The sequence below is a fragment of the Artemia sp. Qi Xiang Cuo genome, chromosome 2, assembly GCF_049724085.1.
Source record: "Artemia sp. Qi Xiang Cuo chromosome 2, ASM4972408v1, whole genome shotgun sequence".
NCBI lineage: Eukaryota > Metazoa > Arthropoda > Branchiopoda > Anostraca > Artemiidae > Artemia > Artemia sp. Qi Xiang Cuo.
The window spans coordinates 53,722,527-53,745,691 of NC_142795.1; positions in this window are offsets into that span (position 1 = coordinate 53,722,527).

A 23,165-nucleotide genomic window follows, 5' to 3' on the forward strand; every position below is an offset into this window, starting at 1 on the left:
TCTTTCAGAAAACTCAGAACTGAACTTGAAATTGTTTGTCTTCTTTGAGAAAATAAAGAACTGAAGTGGAATTTTTATTCTTTTCTTTCAAAGAAAATATCAGAATTGAAGTGCAACATTTTTCTCTTCTATGGAAAAATTCAGAACAGAACTTGAACTTTTTTCTCTTCTTTTCAAAACTTCAGAACTAAAGTATAACTTTTTCTTTTTTTTCTCTTCTTTGAGAATATTAAGAATTGAACTGGTGCTTATTCTCTTCTCTGGAAAAATTTAGAATCAAAGTTTAACTTTTTTCTTCTTTGAGAAAATTCAGAACTGAACTGGAACTTCTTCTCTCCTTTGGGGAAACTCAGAACTGAAGTCTAACTTTTTTTCTCTTCTTTGGAAAATATTCAGACCCCAAGCGTCCAACTTTTTAAATTCTTTGGCAAAATCAGAATCGAGGTGTAACTTTTTTCGCTTCTATGGAAGAGTTCAGAAGAGAACTTAAAGCTTTTTCTCTTCTTTGAGAAAATTCAGAACTGAAGTGGAATTTTTTCTTTTCTTTGGAAGAATTCAGAATCGAAGTGTAAATTTCTTCTCTTCTTTGGAAAAATTCAAAACATAAGTGGTACTTCTTTGGAAAAATTCAGTCAAATTGTAACTTTTTTCTCTTCTATGCAAAATTCAGAATAGTTAACTTTTTTTTCTTCTATGGAAAAGTTCAGATTAGAACCTTTTTCTTTTTATTGGAAAAACTTCAGAGTGGAAGTGTAACTTTTTCCTCTTCTTTGGAAAAAAATTAGAATCGAGGTGTAACATTTTCTTCTCTTCTTTGAGAAAACTTAGAACTGAGGTGGAACTGTTTCTCTTCTTTGGGGAAAATCAGAACTGAAGTCTAGCTTTTTATAACATTCAGAACAGATAACTTTTTTTCTCTTCTTTGCGAAAATTCAGAACTGAAGTGGAACTTTTATTCTCTTCTTCGGAAAAAAAATCACAAAAGAAGCGTAACAAATTTTTTCTCTTCTTTGGAAAAACTCAGAGCTGAAGTGGAACTTTTTCTTTTCCTTGAAAAATTCAGAATCAATGCATAATTTTTCTTTTCCTCTTTGAGAAAATTTAGAACAAAATTAGAACGTTTTCTCGTATACATCATATTCAGAATTAAAGAAAATTCAGAATTGAAGTGGAATTTTTCTTTTCTTCGGAAAAATTCAGAATCAAAGTATATCATTTTTCTTTTCTATGGAAACATTCAGAAGAGAACTTTAACTTTTCTTAAGAAAATTCAGTATTGAACTGGAACTTCGTCTCTTCTTTGAAAAAATTCAGAATCGAAGCATAACATTTTCTCTTCTTTGAGAAAATCCAAAACTGAAGTGGAACTTTTTCTCTTGGGAAAAATTCAAAGCTGAAGTATAACTTTTGTTCTCTTCATGGAAAAAATCATAATAGAAGTGTAACTCTTCCATTGAAAAGTTCAGAACAGAACTTTTCTCTTCTTTGGAAAAAATTCAGAACCGAAGGATAACTTTTTTCTCTTCAATGAAAAAATTCATAACAGATAACATTTTATTTTCTTTGAGAAAATTCAGAATTAAAGTGGAACTTTACTCTTATTGGAAAAATTCAGAATCGCATTGTAACTTGTTTCTTCTTCTTTCAGAAAACTCAGAACTGAACTTGAAAATTTTCCCTTCTTTGAGAAAATAGAGAACTAAAGTTAAAGTTTTATTATTTTCTTTGGAAAAAAATCTGAATCGTAGAGTAAAATTTTTCTCCTCTATGGAAAAAATCAGAAGAGAATGAGAACTTTTTTCTCTTCTTTGGAAAATTCAGAATTAATAAGGAACTTTTTCTTTTCTTTGGAAAAAAAAATCAGAAATGAAGTAAAACTTTTTATCTTGTGTGGAAAAATTCAGAATCGAAGTGTAACTTTCTTTATCTTCTTTGAGAAAATTCATAACTGAAGTAGAACTTCTTCTCGTTAGGAAAACTCAGAGCTGAGTGAAACTTTTTTCTCTTCTTTGGTAAAAATTCAGAACAGATTTAATCCATAAACATAAAATCCATAACTAAACATAATCCCCACTATTTAAGTCTGAACATTGATGAAAACAATGCTCCTGCTTATGCTTGCCTCACCACCCCGGGAAAATTCCCTGATGGTACTCACGATACCCTGCCAATTTTGTTCCGGCAAGCTTATGAATTCAATTTTTTGTCACAATGAAGACTTTAAAGGAATAAGAGTGGAGCTATCGTTCCGTAGCAGTGATAGTCAGGTCAGACCAAATGAAGAGAAATAAGAGACACATTTCTAACGTTTCAACACCCTCACCCCCTCAGATCTTCTTCTTTATTTATCTGAAAGTTCATGGAGAGTTAAAACAATTAAACATAATGATATACTATATAAGGCGTCAGGCACACACACTTAACCTAGCAAATAGCCCAGTAGCTCTCCTCAACGCTAGCTGAATCGAATTGAAACATAGCTGTGGAAAATTTCATTCACCTTTAATTGAATCAACTTAGTTAATTTGAGCTTTAAAATAAACACATATACGAATCGTTTATTTACAATTACTATGTACCTTAGGAACAATAAAAGACTGCTTGAACTGCTAATTTCCGTTTGTATAGGCCTTTGAAATCAAGAATTGAATTGAAAATCAAGTATTTAGCAGTAAGCATCAAGACATGGCTAATTGTAGGAAAAAAGCCAAGACAAATAGTCCGAGTAATTGAGAAGCAAAAATGTTTAAATGGCAAGGGTAAATGGTGGGAGTAGTTATGACTCTCTTATTGGACAAGTACTTGTGTGTTAGTTTTGGAAAGGCACGTCTGGCTAGAGTCTCAAGCAGTTTGGCAAAGAATTTAAAATAGACATAGGATCATTATATTGCCTGGAATGAGAGGCAAACAAGGCACACCCGCGTATGGTCTTAGGAAGGTTGACCAAGAATTTAGAATTGACACAGGAGCTTTAATTTGCTTGGAATAACAGGCAAACAATCGTTTAAAGCCATCTTCATATTCCAAACAGTCCCAATTCATTGCCTAAGCTCAGCCCCACACTCTGAGCAAATTTTAATTTTTCAAATTTCTCTCGACAGTCTGGGCGGGTGGGCGCCCCCAAAATATTGTTCCAAATTCCTAAACGAAGTTCGACACGACGATACTTGCGATAGGATAAATAAACACGTATCCGTCATTTTTTTTTCTCGAAGTAATTAAATATTACGCATTTTTGGTGTTGTAATTTTGATCAAGTAAGCTTGCCCTTTTTGGGACATTTCCACCTTTTAAAGTAATTAGGAAAATGTTATCCTGCTTGTAGCTTTTGACGGGTAAATTTAAACTTGATGAATTTTATGTATTTTGACCCACCATAAAATGCCGTTTCTTTTGATGCATCTGTTGTTTATAAAAATTCTCTTTTTAGAACTTGCATTACTATTGAACTGAGTCACCCCTTTCTCACACTTTTGTGGCCATAAGACTGTTTGATTGAGAATCCCTACCTAATTATGGTTCAAACAAGGTACAATGCGTCTTTTTTATAGCTAAAAAGTAAGTGGTTAAGAAGGAGTTCATGGTTTAAATTTTCACTTCCAATCATACATACCTAATTTACTCGAAAAATTTCAATTGTATCCCCAAGGTGCAAAATGACCATCTTTTACTATACTCTATGTTAGAGAATAGACCAATCCTATGATTTTGATTCTATGCTTTTGGGGCCATATATCTTTTTGACCTTTTAATGTCTTTCCCAGATACATACCATTTTGACCTTTTGAGCATTCTGAGTAAATCGGCTGTTCCAAAATGTAGGTGCGAAACCCCATAGGTAAAGTGTTCGTTCTTAAGGAAGTGGGCTGTTTACCCTTTTAGCTTATGAAAAGGACATTATAAAGAACATTTAAAAGGACAATAACTCGGAAGCAAAAGACCCCCTCTCAAGTTTCTAGAACAATCCATTCCACATGGAGTTGAAAAGACGGGAAAACGATAAATAGAAGACACACCACTCTTTATTTATTCAATGCTACTAAGTAGGCTTTGACAAAAATGATCCTATATTTGCCTCTGTTCAGGATAATACAGCCAAAAAGATAAATAGTTTTACGAGCCAATGAAACACTCATGAAAAAGTTTCATCACCTATAATCGAGACCTTTGAGTGCTTGACTTTTCAAAATGTATCTGAAAGCTGAATTTTAGGAGATCATTTATCACAAAACAATGTATGATCTTTTAAAAATTACACAAATTTGTACTACCCTAATCATTTCTCTAGCTTTCATACTTCAACGGCATAGTCCATTAAACCTAAAGTACTAAACCTACAATCCATCACCACTTTTATCAATAAACTAATTTTCCCGTTTGACTGCACGTTTTGAAGGGCAGAAATCACGGTTGATACTAATAAACAATTTTTTGTAAAGAGGTTTCCACTGCTATTAATTTCACTAAAGATTTCCCCTTAACTGCATAGAGAATAAAAACAACATAATATAATATTGGCAATAATATTGGAAAAAAGGAATTGTCTCGGTTTAATATCTCCTTTAAAATATTTCCTTGGGGAGTCTTTGCTCTCACTTGGACCAAGGGATATAAAGTTCTTGAGAAAAACTGTTGGTATGTGTGCTTGTTTACCTTTTAAGAAAAGGAAGAGAAGATTTTCATTGTTAAGTTGACATTAAAGAGAAATACTGTGACTTTTGTTGTAAAATAAAAAAGACAGTTCGTTTTTTTCAACTGAAAGTATGGCAAAATCTAAACTTAAAACAAATAGAAGCTGTTCTGTATATGAGGGGGGCTACCCTCCTCCTTAACCCTCGCTTTACCCTAAAGTCTTAAAGTTATTTAAAAATACTTCTCATTCAAGTTCAACCTAAAATTTCCACTGGAACATTCCCCCCGGAAACTTTACACCTCAAAGAAAAATTCTTCCCTTGAAAAATCGAACCCCTTCAAAAAATTCTCCCATAAATTTTTTGAATATTTCCTAATAAAAATTTGTATTTTTTTTATAATAAAAACATTGATAAATATATTCCCTAATAACTATTTGTAAACAGTTGGAAAGTTACATAATTCACAGCCCTTTCCTCAGTGACTTTGGGGGTAATGCCATTCCAAGAACTATAATTATTGGTATAAGTATACCTTTTAATTATGTTCAGTGAAGTGACTATCTCAAAATAATTGTCAGTTGTCTTTGGAGTAAAAAGGGGTGTGGGGGAGGGGCTGTTTGCCCCTGCCCTCTAATCTCCTTTGTCACTCAAAAAGGACACTAGAACGTGAGATTTCCACTCAAACAAGATCCCTCTCAGTCTTCTAGCACCATTGGTTCAACGCGATCAGCCCTGGGAAATCAAGCTTGTTACCCAATGCATAAGAAAAAATTGAAAAGAAGAAAATGTAACCTCCTTAAAAGGATGCCTGTAAAACGCCAAAGGTCTGTTTCTATTTGGGCACGTTTCTCAAAATATGAGTTCTGGAAATAATCTAGAAAACCTGTGTTTTCCAATTAGCTCAAAACTTTCAAGAGCCCTTACCTGATTTAAGGCTATCAAGTATTTTCTTGGGAGGGAGGAGGTTGTTAAGGGGCCAATAAAAGGGATATAATAGTTTTTGTAACTGATCAGTTTGAAACTTACAGCCTAGCCCATTGGGTCAGAAACTACTTACAAAGTAGTTTGTAAGTACTCGGAACCTATTAGGTTCCCCTGCGCCAAGGGGAGCTAAATACCAAAAATTAATCCGGGGCATGGTCCACCCGAATTCTGGGTTCAAAAGGGCTAACACTTTTTCTTATGACCGGATCAACCTTTAGTCCTTGGGTCAAGAGGACCCTATGTACATGAAAAGAAAATATTGATTCCCCCAGAAAAGGGTCAAAGGAGAAGCAGAAAACATTTTCTCTCTAAACGACTTAAGACTTATACCCCTAAGTACTTGGTTAAAGAAAACCCTCACACATAAAATACTGAGTCTGGGGGCATGGATTGCCAAAATAGGGGTGGATTTTGTTTCTTTATACTTGAAACTTATATCTAACAGCCTTTGACTTAACGGAACCAAATTCGCATTAACAGGGAAAACATAAGTTCACCTGCAAATGACACCCTAAAATGGGTTACTAAACTCTTTCTTTTAAGGGAGTGAAACTTAAAACTATTAGTTCCAGGCCAGATGAAGCCAATTGTACAAGAAATATTTTTTTTAATTGCGGCGCAACCTTTAAAACTATAGTTAAAAAAAGGCCAAAAGGCTTTTTTTTTAGTTTTGTTTCAAAATTCCCAAGGATCGTTGCCTTGGTTAAGGGGATCAAACTCTGTTTGAGGGGGGTGAGTGTTAGGGGCCCTGAAGTGGGATAAATACTTAGTTAACTGATTTTAGGCTAGGTTCGTTTGGGTTCCGCAAGCGTACGTTTGGTTTGAACCCAAACGAATCTAGCTTAACATCAGTTAACATGATGTAACCAAGGTAAAAAAATTAAGTTGGCTGCAGGTATCCCAGCTGCGGTAGGTTGACTGTGGGTAAACGGAACAGCCTTAGGGTGGCTGTAGGGGCCAGGAGCATGTTTAGGTTGGCTTCAGGTACCCGGGGCAGCTACCCGGGGTGGCAGCAGGTTGGCTGCAGGTATCCAGGGGTGGTTTTGTAAATATATTTTGTATTTCCAGGAACTATTTCTTATTCTGTTAGAAGTATTTGGATTTGTGTAAAGTTTTTTTTTGTATTTTGTAACAACAATTTTGTTTTGTAAGTTGTATTCTGGATTTTATTAGAACTTTCTATATTTTTATTTCTGTTTGAAGGATAATTTTAGATTATGTTTGAACTTCTTGTATTCTATTTGAACTATTTTGATGTTGTTAGATTTTTTTTGTTTTGTAGCAAATATTTTATATTTTGCACCAGCTTTTTTTCATTCAGTTAGAACTATTTCTGTTTTGTAAAAACTATTTTGGATTTTGTTTGAACTTTATGCATTATGTAAGAAGTAGTTTGGATGTTGTTAGAGTTTTTGTCTTTTTAACCTTTTTTTTATTTCGCATCGAAATTTCTTTATTCGCTTAGAATTATTTCGGATTTGTGTAAAGTATTTTTGTATTTTGTAAGAATAACTTTATTTTGCAGGCAATATTCTGAATTTTGTTAGACTTTTGTTCTATTTTGTAAGAATTATTTTTGTTTTAAAGAACTATTTTGGATTTGGCTTGAACTTTTTGTATTATGTAAGAATTATTTTGGATGTTGTTAGATTTTTGTGTTATGTAACAGGTATTTTATATTTTGCAGCAAGTATTTCTTATTCAGTAGGAACTATTTTGGGTTTGTGTAAAGTATTTTTTGTATTTTGTAATAATGATTTTTATTCTGTACAAACGATTTTGGATTTTATGATGGAAATAAGTTTTTAGTGCTGAAGTTCCTTTTTTCTGTTTATACAGTACTGCGTCATTTCCCTTTTTGTAGACGATAAGAAATACATTATTATTATTACTTTCGATTTTGTTAGAACTTTTTGTATCTATAAGACTTATTTTTATTCTTTAAGAACTATTTTGGATTTTCTTTGAACTTTTTATATTCTGTAAGAACCATTTGAAATTTTGTTAGAATTTTTGTGTTTTGTAACCAGTAATTGTATTTTGCAGTAATTATTTTTTTATTTTAATATAACTATTTTGTATTTGTGTACTGTATTTTCGTATTTGTAAGAGATGTTTCTGTTGTGTAAAAAGTATTTTGGATTTTATTAGAAATTTTTGTATTTTGTAAGGATTATTCTGTTATTTGGATTGGATTATTCTAACTATTTTGGATTTTCTTTGAATTTTTTGATTTTTGTAACAGCTTTTTGGGTCATTGTTACATATTCGTGTTTTGTAACAAGTATTTTGTATTTTGCAGCAACTATTTTCTTGTTCTGTTTGAACTATTTCAGATTTGTGTAAAGTATTTTCGTATTTTATAGAAATAATTTTTGTTCTGTAACAACTATTTTTGATTTGTTAAGAACATTTTGTATTTTGTAAGATTTATTTCAATTTTGTAAGAACTATTAGGATTGATTTTTTAACTTTTTATATTCTGTATGAATTATTTTGGATGTAGTTAGAATTCATTGTGTTTTTTAACAAGTATTTTGTATTTCTTAGCAACTATTTTTTATTCTGTTAGAAATATTTTGGATTTTTTGAGTAAAATATAGATTTATTTGTAAGAGTAATTTCTGTTTTCTAAGAAGCATTTTGGATTTTATTAGAATTTTTTTATTTTGTAAGAATTACGTTTGTTTTGTAAGAATTATTGTGGATTTTGCTTAAACTTTTTGTATTCTGTAAGAGCTATTTTAGATGTTTTTAGATTTTTTGTAATGGAATTGATTTTCAAGACCCCGAAAACTTTCCAAGTAAAATATAATCGCCCAGTATAAACCCACAAAATTAAAGTAACACTTAATTGTAAAATTTTAAAACATTGTATTACTATTGTAATTATGAAAAATCTTTCCCACAAAAAAAGTAATAGCAATAAATATTCAGAATAATCAATTTCACATACCACGCAACCAACAATGTAATCTAAATCTTGGGTTTGAAATTTGCATAAGATGTGTCGAAAATTGCATAAATTATAAGGTAAAGCTTCAGAAAATATTTGCACGAAATAAAATGTGAAACTATGTATCATGTAAAAAATTGTATCATGCTGGGAAGAATTCTGAAGCGAAGTTTTAGAAGAATCATAAGCCGGTTCAAAAGTTAATTAAAATCATCTAGCTGATTGGTCCAATAGTAATATAGGACAGATTGTGAAACCAATAGAATCTGAATAATATACTGTTAATAACAACAGGACGTAACCTCTGGCAAAATTGGAATTAGTAGATAGCCAGAAATTAGCAATTTTTAGTCAGTCTTGTTTTGGAGTCTCGCATCAGCCTTTTATCGGAGTCTTTTTTCAGTCTATTAGAAATCTCTTATGAGTTATATTGTGAATTATTCACTCATGTTGAATCTGTGTGTAATTAATAGACAGAAGTACTGAACGTTACTTTTATTACCAGTGAGCAGTTTTAACCCAGTGCCAATTACCGCAAGTGTATTGATATACCAGAAGCTCTGTTCGATATGTGATTAAATAAATGCATCACTTCCTTATTTTATTCTATTTATGCTAGTATTTCTCGAGATAGCTTGTCCTTGTGGCTCCACTCGCTCTCAAGGGAACCTGAATCCATTCAATCTGATTTCGACTCAGTATGGCCGTTAATGCGAGCTCCCCATTTGTACGGTTAATTTAAGCTCCCTACACACGAAGTTCCGCCTCCACTTAAGTATGCTGATCACGAACCGTCAGCTTAGAGTTTAACTGAATTCCCCCATTGAATTGATTAATTGAAATTTCCCATATGAGGAAACATCAGAAAATATATGAACAAATAACTTTTTTAACAACCCCCCCATTATAATTGGCGCGGCCTGTTTAAAGGAGCAAAAACACAAGGGCAACATTTAATAAAAAAAACAAAAAAAATTATTGAGAAATATTACGCATAAGAAAGTACGATATTTTGTGCATGCTTTAAAGTGCCATATTTTGCGCATGCTTTGAAAGTGCCATATTTTGTGCATACTTTGAATTGAAATATTTTATTAAGCCTAAATCTCCTGAAAATAGTAGCAAAAGAAAATATATATCATTAGGAAGTATCAAATTTAAATAGTATCAAAACAAATAAAACCAGTACCGACTTTTAACCCATAAAAAAAAAACAAATCAATATGTGGTTAGATCAAAACGCACAATTATTAAAGAAAAAAATTATTGCCAAAACAGTGGAAATTTCAAAGTCACTACCCCCATATAACGGAGATGCGGATGTATATGAATTTATTATCCAATCAAATCAATTTGTGGAGGTAACTCAAACGGATTTAAAATCATTAGTAGGCATGTTGTTAATGAGACATAAGGGGCAAGCACTAAAATCCTTAAAACAAATAGACAATACGATAGGGGAAGAAAATAATCTTCCAGTAAACTCAATAGAAAAACTGCTAAAAGCTTTCCAAGAAAGATTTGTGGAAACTAGTTCAACACACAAACTAAAGCACGGAACCGTATGTTTCGACGAAACCCAAAATGTTAGAGAATATCTGCACAGAGTAATGGTATCTATTGAAGCTAAATACGGGAAAGAATCTGGTCCTTTATATACTAAAATCGTACTAAATGCTTTCATGCAAGGTTTGAGCCCCAAACTATACCGAATGTTAATATCAAAGAATATTCAAACATTAGAGCTAGCAGTTCAGGAAGTAGAGAGAATGATCAAAATTGATTCGATTGTGGCATACCACAATAAGTCAAGAATAAACAATGTAGAAAATTCAAATCCGGGATGATCACGAGGAACTTCCCAGGATTCTTTTCGAGAGACAATTCACCCAGACCAAACCAAAGTAGCTCTCCAACCCCTACCAGGCAAAAAACGGTGCGTTTTGTACCCACGAATACGACAAACTACGTAAACAAACCCCCAATTATATGCTATGCATGTAATAAACAAGGACATATCGCCAGGGAATGCCGTACGAGAAACAGCTATACACCAGCAACCCCCAGTTTTAACAACCGTTTGTTCGGGAGAACAAACATAAATGCCAATGGGTCAGGAAGTTATAGAAATAACCCCTCGCGCCTCCCACAGTTCCGCAACCCCTACCAACAAGGATTTGCATATTCAAATCCTTCCATCAACCGACAAAATAATTATCTGTTCCCCAACCCAAATACGCGACAAAACATGTACCAATATAATTCACGGACTATGTATCCAACTAAATTTAACAGGAATACGGGCGATGAAAGAAGATATTTTTTCCCTTCGGGGAACGAAAGACTTTTTTCGTTAAACGAAAGAAATTTTTCGTCAATACCTAATGAACAAATGCCACGAGCCGTCGGCACAAGAAACTCTAACCCACGCAATAATACTTGGCAATCAAGACAATCAAATGTCAATCAACTTGGGAGGTTCCAAGTTGAAGAAGGCTCCCTAGTAGGTGAAATTCCCACCAAGTACAAATGTTCAACCCCAACCTATCAAATAAGCGCACAGGGAAACGAATTAGGCCCCCAAGAAAATTAACCGGGAACCTGGAGGCCAGTACTTTTCATAGGTCCCTTCCAATAATTGTACCTCCCTTTAGTGATAATAATGACATACTACCTATATTAAATAATTTTAGTGTTGCAAGTATTAATTTCAAAGCGTTAATAGATTCCGGTGCGTCAGTTAACATCATAAATTCGAACGTATTTAATAGGCTACCAGTATGTATTAAGCGACAGAAAAATTTCAATATTCCCAGTTTAACTAGTGTCACTGGACATAGGCTGGAAGCGATAGGCTCCATACGTCTAGATGTGACGAAAGATAATAGAATCTTCCCTACAAACTTCATAATATGCAAGAATTTCCCATGTGAGGCTATAATCGGTGCTAATTTTCTAAAATCTAATAAGGTATTATTAGATATAGCGAACAACAGACTCATGTATCCATACGATCCTATTCTCCAACGCGTAGAGAGAAGGGAAGCAACAGTAAATAGAATAAAATCTTTTGTACTCTATCTCTTGTCTTGTGGGAGAAAGTCAAGCAGCAAATGGATCGAGTCAATAAAAGCAAAAATAGGGAAAATGAAGGAGTATAGACAAGCAGAAATAAAGAAAATAGCTGAATTATGGGATGAAATAATAAATCCAAGTACTATTGTAAGGGGACAGGACTCGAATTTACCCTCACAATCAACCCCAAAAGCGGAAGACTTGACGCAACCAAGCGCCAATATTAACTTAATAGAAAATAATTCGGAAGAAAAATATTATGGATTCGCGGTACGAAAAACAAAAATCCCCCCAAACAAAATGCAGAGTAAAAATATCACAAATGATCACCTCTATAAACGACAAATCCGAAATTTGGTTTTCATCCCCGTGTAAAGAAATCCCAGAAAATCTGTTTTGTGAAGAACAAATCATTTCATATGAGAAAAGAGAGGCTTTTATTCGGTTGACCAACACACATGAAAAAGATATGATTACATTAAAAAAGGGAGCATGTCTCGTTGAAATATAATTGATTTCTGAGCACGAGCTCAACAAATGAAGAAACTGCAAGGAAAGCTCAGTTAATAGCGTTGATGTTAGCAGCCCAAAGAATAGGTATCCCCTAGCAAAACCCCAATTTTTAAATAAATTTCAATTAGGTCATATCCAAGATACGCAATTAAAAGGAAAGTTATAGTGAATCGCTCTGGGATTTTAGAGATATATTTTCTACATGTGAGGAAGATATTGGATTGAAACCGTTCTATGAACATTCTATCCAAACTACAGGGTTGCCTGTAGCTAAACAGTCCTATCGCATCCCTTACCCCTATAAAGATTGGTTAAAAAATAAAATCGGCGAATTAGAAAGAAACAACATTATACGGCCAAGTATAAGCCCGTATTCAGCCCCTGTTATACTAGTACCAAAAAAGAACAAGGACCTTAGACTTGTAGTAGATTATAGAGCCTTAAATAAGCAGGTAGTTAGTGACAAATTTCCCCTGCCCCGCATTGATGAAATCCTAGACTCTATTTCAACCAAAAATAAAATTTTTACATCGCTTGACCTCACACAAGGTTATCACCAGGTTAAGGTAGCAGATAACGGCGTTTATAAGACGTCCTTTTCGACGACCGAATGTGGTTCTTTTGAATATTTGAGAGTACCCTTCGGACTCAAAACTAGTTCAAGTGCATTATGTAGGCCTCTGTTACACTTATTACGAGGCACAGAAAATATTATCCATTTTGTGGATGATGTGATATGTGTGGGAGAAACACCAGAGGTTCATTTAAAAACATTAGCCAAAGTTTTTGAAAAATTCAGAGAGGGTAATTTAAAATGTAGACCTGAAAAAGTAAATTTACTCCAATCCGAAATACAATTTTTAGGAATGATAGTGACCCAAGGTCAAATATCACCAGACCCCGAATAAAATAAAATGCGTAGATAACCTCACACTGCCAAAAACTATGAAACAACTAAGAGGCATTATTGGTTTAAAAAGTTATATTAGAAATCTCATACGCACCTACGCCCAAATTGCCAAACCCTTAACGGACCTGACTAAAGGGGAAAGCAAAACTATCACCTGGTCGAATGAAGCTCAAACTTCATTAGATACTCTCAAAAAAGCTCTTATTTCTGAACCAATATTAGCGTTACCAGACTTTGAAAAAGGAGTATTTGTGGTTACCACTGATGCTTCAATTCTAGGCATCGGTGCAATCCTTTCCCAATTAATCCCCGTGGAAAACTACCCCGAACCCTTACAGGAACCCCCTAAGTATATAGAAAAAGTCATTTGCTATTCAGGTAGAACTCTAACCAAAGGCGAAAGAAGTTATGCAGCAACGCAAATGGAATTACTTTCTATAATTTATACTTTAGATAAATTTAAACATTATTTAGTAGGTCGAAAATTTAAGTTGCGTTCGGACCATAAAAGCTTATAGTACCTGAGTACATTCAAAAATCCAACTGGAATCTTAGCTAGATGGATAATGAAAATCCAAAATCTAGACTACGAATTTGAACATGTGACCAGTAAACAAAATGCCCCCTGCGATTTCCTGAGTAAATACCCTGAGAATAACTCCTCAGAAAATGAAACTAAACAAATAAATGCCATTAATCCCAGTAAACGAAAACACAAAAAGAATAAACCTAAAATCCTTACAGAAGAAAACGAAATTACTCGTAGCCCCTTATCCCTAGATAACATTAAAAGAAACCAAATTAAGGATGAAATGTGTTTGACTCTCATTAATTATTTTGCGAATTCTGATAATCTCCCTGATAAGTTCAAAGCCCTGAGACGGGAAATCGAAAATTTTTATTACGATTTGGACGAAGAAATCCTTTGCAGGATAGTAACAGGCGAAAAAAATAGAAATCAAACCTTAATAGTCCCAGTACTACCTCAAAGCCTAATAATACCTGCCTTTGAATATTTCCATTCCGATATAGGTGGGCACTTAGGAATAACCAAAACATTTCACAAGTTAAAACAATATTTTTATATACCATCAGCGCTAACAAAACTTAAAGATTTTATAAGTACTTGTGAAGCGTGTAATTTAAGGAAAAATCCCCAAACGTACCCTAATCCCCGGATGGGAAGAGTGCTAGTAGCAAGGTTCCCCTTCGATATCGTTTCATTTGATTTATATGGAACGAGTGGAGGATTACCTGTCTCTAATAGAGGTCATACTTGCGTTCTTTCGGTAATAGACCATTTTACCGGCTTCACCTTTGCCAAGGCATTGAAAAATCAAGGCGCATTTGCCACAAGTAAAGCGTTAGCAAAAATATTTTTAAAATTTGGTGTTCCTCACCAGGTTATTAGTGACAACGGATCTAACTTTGTTTCTAAAGTAACAAAAGATCTGATGAGTTTCCTTAAAACTGAAAAATTATTAACCTCTCCCTACCATCCCCAAGCTAATGGAAAAATTGAAAATAGGCACAAAATATTTTCCAATGTCTTGAGTATTTATACAAAAGACAGTCGAAATGATTGGGATCTGTATCTACCTTACTTAACCAACGTAATTAATACCGCATACTCGGAGACAACTAAAGAAAGTCCATTTTTTCTTTTATTCGGCCGCGATTTTAAAATACCTTATCAAGAAATTATAGAATCAAGGCAGTATTACAATAATACAGAAGACTATAAGCAAGATTTTATAAATAGAATGAGAAAAAACTATAAAATAGTTAGACAAGAATTAGAAAATGTAAGATGAACCAAAAGTAGAGAAATGAGTACAAAATCAAAGGGAATGTAAATTTTAAGACAGTAGATTGTGTATATCTAAAAAATGAGGCAAGGCTAGAAGGCAAAAAACTTTCCAAAAAATATTCGGGACATTACAGAATAATCAAAAAATACGACAATGATTTTACTTTTAAAATGATAAACCCAGACAACGGGAGAGCACACAAGGCACACGTTAGCCGTATAAAAGGAGCCAAATACCCAGTTAGGTGGGCACCCCAACCCTCAGCTTCAGATTCATCAAATGTGGAAAATGAGTTCCCTAAGTCAAGGCTAGCCGAGTTGAAACCTTTCAATTTCAAACAAAACTACTTTGAAAATTTTAGCGACAAAGAGAATTTTAAAGAATTTCTAGCCATGAAAAATTTAGTCATCCCTAAACGAAAACCCTTAATACCCGGAGCAGCAAGAACCCCAAGAGGTTCAGAAAGTTCATCTTCGGACAGCTCGCAGGAATTGGATTATACACTGTCCCCAAAGACCCAGTTTTTTCCCGATAGAATTTCGACCCCATGTCCCCCCAAAAGATTTCCCGATGACATGGTATCCCCAGCAACCCCGATAGAAAGACCCCTGTCGTTACAGGATGAATTAAACTTAGCTATGGAAACCCCGGGTGTGACAATAAGGAAAACTCCACCCAGGCATACAAATAAAGGAAATACAAAAAGTTTAAGAGAAGCCATGGACATGATAAATTATCCGATAAAAACAAGGCAAAGTAACTTGCCCTGGACCCAGGAACATCCTGAAGATCAAAATCTAGAAGAATACCACCAAATAACAGTATCAAAAGTAAAACCCAAGGAATCACACTCCTGGAAACAGACCATGCTACGAAATACACCTCACCCCCCGGAAGATATGGCATTCAAGCAATAGAGACATTCTCCAAAAGTATTTAACTCCTCCCAGAGCTCCCAAGAATCTTTTAACTCCCCCGAAACAGGACGTCAGCATGAGGAAATGGAAAATAAGCCCTCTACTTCAAAAGGAGATGAAATATATGAAGCAAGGGCAGACAATCCTCCGAAATTACAAAGGACCATCCCAGAAAGCGCTAATGATGAATCTTCAGGAACTAGTTCTACCGAATCTGACGATGAGCTCCAAGACACACAAAAATAAAAACCAACTTCGGCTACCGCGCAAGCAAAACAAACTAAAGCAAAAGGTCAAAAATTACTTTTAAAACAATACAAAAAATTCGACCTAATCTCCATGGGAAAGTCAAAAAAGAATAAAACACCAGAAACTGAACAGGAAGTTACCACGAAATCTGGCAGAATAAGTAAGAAACCAGACAAATGGAAATATGTCTAGGAATCGAGTACCCCAAAAACTTATAAAGTAAAAGTAAATCGAAATGAGCAGTTAAAATAAAAAAAAAGAAAAAAAACAAGGGCATATAAACAAGACATTACAATGAAAGCAACCCTTAATAAGTCAAAAAGTTAATAGTTAATTTTTCCAGATGAATTGAATCCTGGTTCGATAAAAAATCCTTGAAGATAGAAGAAGAACGGAGATTGTACAACCCATCCCCCAAAAAGACAAAATAAAATACCTAGTGCCGTCCCATTACAGACAGAACAAATATGGACCAGCTATTACAAGTACGATCTAAATTTCTAAACGCTTTAGCACAATTAACAACAGAGAGATTGAGAATCGAAAAAATGATGGAGGCTACGCTTAAGTCTCTTAGAGAAATTAAGGCTTCTCAGGAAGAAATGAACAAAAAATTAAACGAGGTATTAGCAATCAAACAAATGGATAAATTATTTGAAGCCCAACTTATGGAAATTAAAGAGCAGATCGCAAAAATCCACAGTGAACTGGAATCAATAAGCGACGCCACGCTCGTTAAGGGATACAACCCCGACAAGGCCCTCAAACTACAAGTTTTATACGATAAACTGCAAGAAATTGGCAAAAACGTGCAAGAGTATAGAAAAAATACTGTGCTATCCGCGACAATATCCATACAAGAACACCTCCTGAACGAGTAAAGATTTTAGGATTACGACATACATACGACAACTTAAAAGCTCAAAAAGAAATAATTAAGCTCCAACAAGACAATCTAGAGAAGCAACTGAAAGAAAACCGAGTCGAAATTGCCAGAGAATTACAAAAACAAAATGAATTTTGCTCAAACCTAGAGATGATGGTAGCAACGTATTTTACGGTTGAAATTAATCCACCCCATAACCCCCATTTTGGAAGTATTCTTGCTAACAACGAAGGGCCATGTTCGACACATTCACAAACCGCGTATTTTGAAATTCCAAACCAGGCCCCGTATCAGTATATCAAAAACCAAGTAGAATCTATTCAACAGAATACTCCAACGGAGAGTAACGCAATTATGAGGACCCAGTACCCCAACGCCAGAACAAATGTTAGACCCGTTGTAACATCTCCCAAAGTTCCCCAGAAGTATCTGCATCACAAGGAACGCCCAAAACACAACTATCGTCAGATGGTACGGAAAGTTAAGGAATATCAATCATGGAAATGATTGAACACAAAGAAAAAGGGGAGGTAAAATATTCTTTTATTGATAAATGAAAAAAAATATATTTTTTTTACAAGTTCAAAATAAGTGCATCCACTTCGCCTCATAGATTGTAGAATATAGCGACAAATTTAATGAAAAAACTTATAACTCGAGCGTAATCTCGTTAAACTAGATAACTATATTTCTGATAGAAGAATATAGTAGTTCCCTAACTATTTCCTCCTTTTCGACTAAATTGAGAAAATTAGGTAGCAAGTATTTATATATATATATATATATATATATATATATATATATATATATATATATATATATATATATATATATATATATATATATATATATATATATATATATATATATATATATATATATATATATATATATATATATATATATATATAAGGACAGTGGAGATGAAATAATAAAGGTAGCTCAGAATATTACACCTTGATTCCTTGATGAAAGGCCTATTCAACAAGAACAAATATAATAGAAGTAACATCTTAGCATGTTAAATGTTCACTAAATAAACTATTCGTTAAATACCCAGGAATAAAAAACGACAATAAAGTTGAAATTACCCCGGTAAATTACCCATCGTATATGTTTTACCCCCCTCCCTCTCAATTTCGAAAATATTATTTAAGTCTGATCTAATTAACAAATGCATTTTTTTTAGTGTTTGACCCGCCCCTGTAGCCTCAATATGTCCTTAGAAGAAGAATATCGTTAGATAATTGGCTTAAAACAAAAATAATAGTAACCCTGAAAGTAAATAACAAATCATATTCAAAAACTTACCACTGAAAAAGGCCACTGAAGTACCTTCACCAAATCAAATTGTAAAACTTAAAGTGCCGGTTTAGGCACGTAAATTTTGACCTGTAAAAATGAAAGAGAAATTTTCTTACCATGACCCAATCAAATGCTAAATAAAATATCTTTATGCTAAGTGTGACAAGTACCTTGAATAAAAATTATTTCAATAAACATAGCGTGGACAGTTTATCTGGCGACTAGCGACTCCACGCTGCCTAGCTACTTCAATAACTATTTTGATGTATTATCAATGTTCCAAAATGTCGCATCCAAAAGTCTCAGTTAAGATAAAATTAAATTCAAATAAAAAGACGCATTGATTGACTTTTCAATTTTGATGAGCAAATATAGGAAATGTATCTTTGTCGTAACTATACGACGAAAAACCGTATACCATGAATTAAGATCGTAACTAGAGGCTGTATGTGTTCAGAATAATATGCCTGGCGCAAAACTATTATTCAAACTTCCTATTATTGTTCAACTATACGCAAACTTTCTTTGCGTTAGGCAGAGGAAGAATAGAAAACAAAACATAACAATCGTATCAATAGCTCTAGCTGAAATTGGCCTAAAAAGTTCCCATTGCCATTTCTATTGTGAAATAGGCCAAGTAATTACCTGAGTTGCAAAAAAAATCGCCACGTAATCAGAAATAATCACACCTCAAATAAAACTATTTACCTGAAATCTTTCAAAAACTCCCGAATTGCAAGTTCTGAGATTTAAATTATCAATTACATGCTATACATGAAATACGCACTTTAATGAAATGACTTTCCAAAAAGCTAAAAACATAAAACCAATTACCTTATTCCTAAAATATCAACCGTATATCATATATCGTGTATTGTGAAAACAACCCTTTGTCAATCAAACTTAAACTCATTAAAACGTCATGGGCGATAACAGACATCGCGTGTCAATCGCGCGGTGGAATAGTCTTGAGAGACAAGATTGAATAATCACAAACCTGTAGTGCCAATAGTTGAAATCCCAAAATATGATGTTTCGTAGATAGAGTAATTAGGTAAGGCATTTGGGACGATACCAATATATAAGACTAGTCTAATATCTTCTAAAAGATAGAAAATATTGTTCTGTCCTGGCAATCAGACAATAAATAATAGACTTGAAAAAGAAGTCCGTTAAGGATTAGCGTAGCAAACAGAACCCTTTCATTGACAGGGAACTTTTAAAGGTGGACAGCACCATTGTACTTGTAGAAATATAACTGCGGTCTTGCCCTAATTCACAAGTCATTGCAAAAAATAGCATTTCTTTTGCAAAAAAATGAAAGAAACTTAAGACTAATATAATCCTACCAAAACACGGACTAATGACCAAAAATAATCACAAATCTCTTAAGTCAAATGTGGGAATTGCCTTGATTAAAGCTACTCCGGTGATTGTGCCTACAGTCTAGAAATCAATCGTAAATTATACACGCAAGATGGGCAGTCTAGTGAGAAAGGCTTTCTGGAGGAACGAAAAGTATAAGACTAGTTAATGAAATCCTAAAACACGGTAATTATCTTCAAAACTTGGGCGCCATGGATTCATTGAACCTATACAAATTAAACTCGAAATATGGATCCAAGTAAGAATAACATTTAATATGCTTTAAATGTCCGCGATAACCACAAACATATGTAGACATGCCATTAATTAATTTTTAACCCTATATATCTCGTTGTTAAAAAAAAAGCCTAAATAAACAAAACGAAGCAAAAAAAAGTAAGAATAAGTTAAAACAATTGCTAAACACTTGCTAAAACACTTGCTAAAAGTAAGAATAAGTTAAAACAATTAACGAATGCACCAACCTTCCAATATGGCACTTAAGTCCAATATGGCACTTAAGATGGCAATAGCCTATTTTAATAAATAGGAAACGTAACTTAGTCAACAAGCCATCCATGGAAATCCCAATTCATAAAATATAGGCTAGTTGAGTTCAAAACACCACGTAATTACTAACGCATAGATAAGTTTTGAACTAAATTAGATGAAGACAAAACTAGAATTTATACGCGAACACGAAGGACAAACAAATAGTTTCTAAATATCCAAACAAAGAAACCAATTAAACAAAACGGGAAATGGAAAGTTCAACAAATTACATAATAAACCAAATTCTGTAATTTGGCAAATTCTTGTAACATTGTGAATTTGGTTCGTTGTAACGAACAAAATTTTAGTTCAAAACTGTAATTACCGAAACAAATTCTTCTCAAAATCATCAAAGGCATAAATATATCCCTTTAAAATTTTAGATAATAAATACCTCCGCCACACGGCGATAACTCCACCACGAAAGAAAGAAAAATGTCGACACCTTAAAAGTGAATATATCCCTCCTTTTAACTCAATTATAAGGACAAACCTAAACTCGATTAACTAGCCTTTGTATCCAAACATCAGCATAATTCTAAAATAAGCTGAGGTAAACAGCTTATTCATACATATCCTGAAGATATTATGTGAATAAACGTCAACAAAAACCCCTCATTCAATTCAACCTAAACAAGAACTCCGGGATAAGCCATTAAGGAAGAAATACCTACAATTAAAATAAATGAACTCTCTTTAATTTATCAACTACAAAACTAAAATCAATGAAACTTAATAGAAGGTAATCAAAGCTGAGTAAAGTGCGACGGTAAATAAAAAATCGGTAGCTTAATTGCCTAATGTTTGAAAGCCTTAAAAGATAAGTTCATATCTACAAACTTCAGCCCAATAACATATTCTTTACATTGAAAAGTACAAAATAACCTTGGCCACCTTAAAAAATCGTTAAAAGGGAAAACTTGCCTTGTTGACTAACAATACTCCAAAAAAAAAGAAAAAAAAGCTGAATTGGTTGTATATAAGGATTTACCTATTAAGAGATCGAATACCCAGACTAGATACTGAGTAGAAATATAAGATCCCTTTTAAATTAATTGATGATTATTGCATTAATTGAAATATGCTAGCCTACAATATAATACAACCCTATCATTAACAACTTAAGCTTGAAAACCTACTCAAAACCATGTAAAGGTACTTTTAGGTACAAAATCAGTAGTAACCCCCAAAACCCCCCACACTTCGGACGGTGAAAAAGATTTTTTTCTATAAATTTTTTTAATTTCCTCAGAAAACCACGCAAAAAAGAGGCGGAACATACTTTTAACTAGAAAATAGTAGTAGTACCCCGCACACTTCAAACGGTAAAATTTTTTTTTTATTTTGACAATTAATAAAAACTCAATATACATGGCAATTCTAATACATAAAAGCAAAATAAAATAATAATCAGCAAACAACCCCGTAGAATATCTTAAGAGTGGTATAGGAGGAATAATTCAAGAATCCAGGCGATACGCGATAGTGAAAACGGATAAACCCACAAGCATAGGAGGTTTGAGCCAGAAATGCGCATTATGTATATTATCCCACCGTGTAGCTGCTTGACTCTCAACTTCTGTTAAAAAAAATTACACAAGTTACTAAATGAGGGAGATACGGGCGTTGTAAACTCTGTTGCTGACTTGGTTTTGTAACGTCTGATCAGATTTTGCAACTCACAGTAGAACCTGGAGGCTCCTTCTAACGGAATTTTCTCCAGTGACACTTAGGTCAATAGTGTGTCGAAATTTTGTGTGAAAATCTTGTTCAATGGCTGATCGAAACTAGAATTTTTGATTTTTGATCGGCCATTGAATGAAGTTCAACAAGAAATCGCTCTACAGGCACCAAAACGGTCTAGCCGTCGAACTTCTTTGACACATGGACGTTCAATCGTGAGAGGCGGTGGCCATGGGGGAATAGAGGCGGTATTATATCATCCCGTATCCGTTCCCGTGTGGTCCTAGCTCTTTATGAAAAACAACCACATAAATACAAGTCGTAACTACCAACAAGGAAAATAAGTGATAAGTGAAAACCCCCAGTCGTGGGAAGCTTTGGGCAGTCGAATGGAAGTCGTATTCCATTCAAAACAAAAATGTGACAACAAAAATGACCATGTGAGAATAAGAAATGAAGATGGATAGAAGTCTGATCCGTGGGGAATGCTCTTACTTTGTAGGCTTTGCCTGTTGATTGTTTGGGGGAAGAGTACAAAGTGAAGGTATCTCTTACGAAAATCAACTGGAACAGGAAAAGAAACGCCAGAATACACTACCCCTTCGATTAAAAGAATCACTGTAACAAAAATATTACAGATATGTGAATACATTACGATACATGGGGAATGGGTTGGCACGGTGCCGGTACACGATTCAATTGATTTCGTGGACGGGCGCCACGCCAAGGTATTTCTTACAAAGAGCAACTCGAACAGGAAAAGGAACCCAAGAATACCAGCGAAAGTTAAATACCATAAATTAGAAACCAAGTAAAAAGCTACATGTCATAAGCAATCGTCAATTTGAAAGCGATAAGAAACGTAAGCCAACTAAGTAACTATGTTAATTATTTCATCAACATTTAACCTTAACTACTATAACCATTTTGAAAATATATTAAGTAATAATTTATTTCATAATTGCTGATAAATTTTATATAAAAACACATTTGCAGATACGGTACGAGAAATAACCTTCAACCACTGGTTAAGGGAAACGCCGAAAGAAGCAACCATACGGTACGTTGCTTATATTAACCCAAAATCTAATAGAATAAAGTAAAGAGAAGAAAAGTAACCATGATAAAATACCCAAGCCATCAACAATTGAATAATCGTGAACTAGAGAATCTAACCTCATGGAACCTTAAGAAAAGAAATAGTGTAAACAACATTAATATTTCTTTAAGAGAATGGGAAATTGTTGATAATGCATTAAAAGAAGAGGAACTTGTCAGAGCAATAGAAAAATTAGACTGTCCAAAACTATATCATCTTCTAAAAT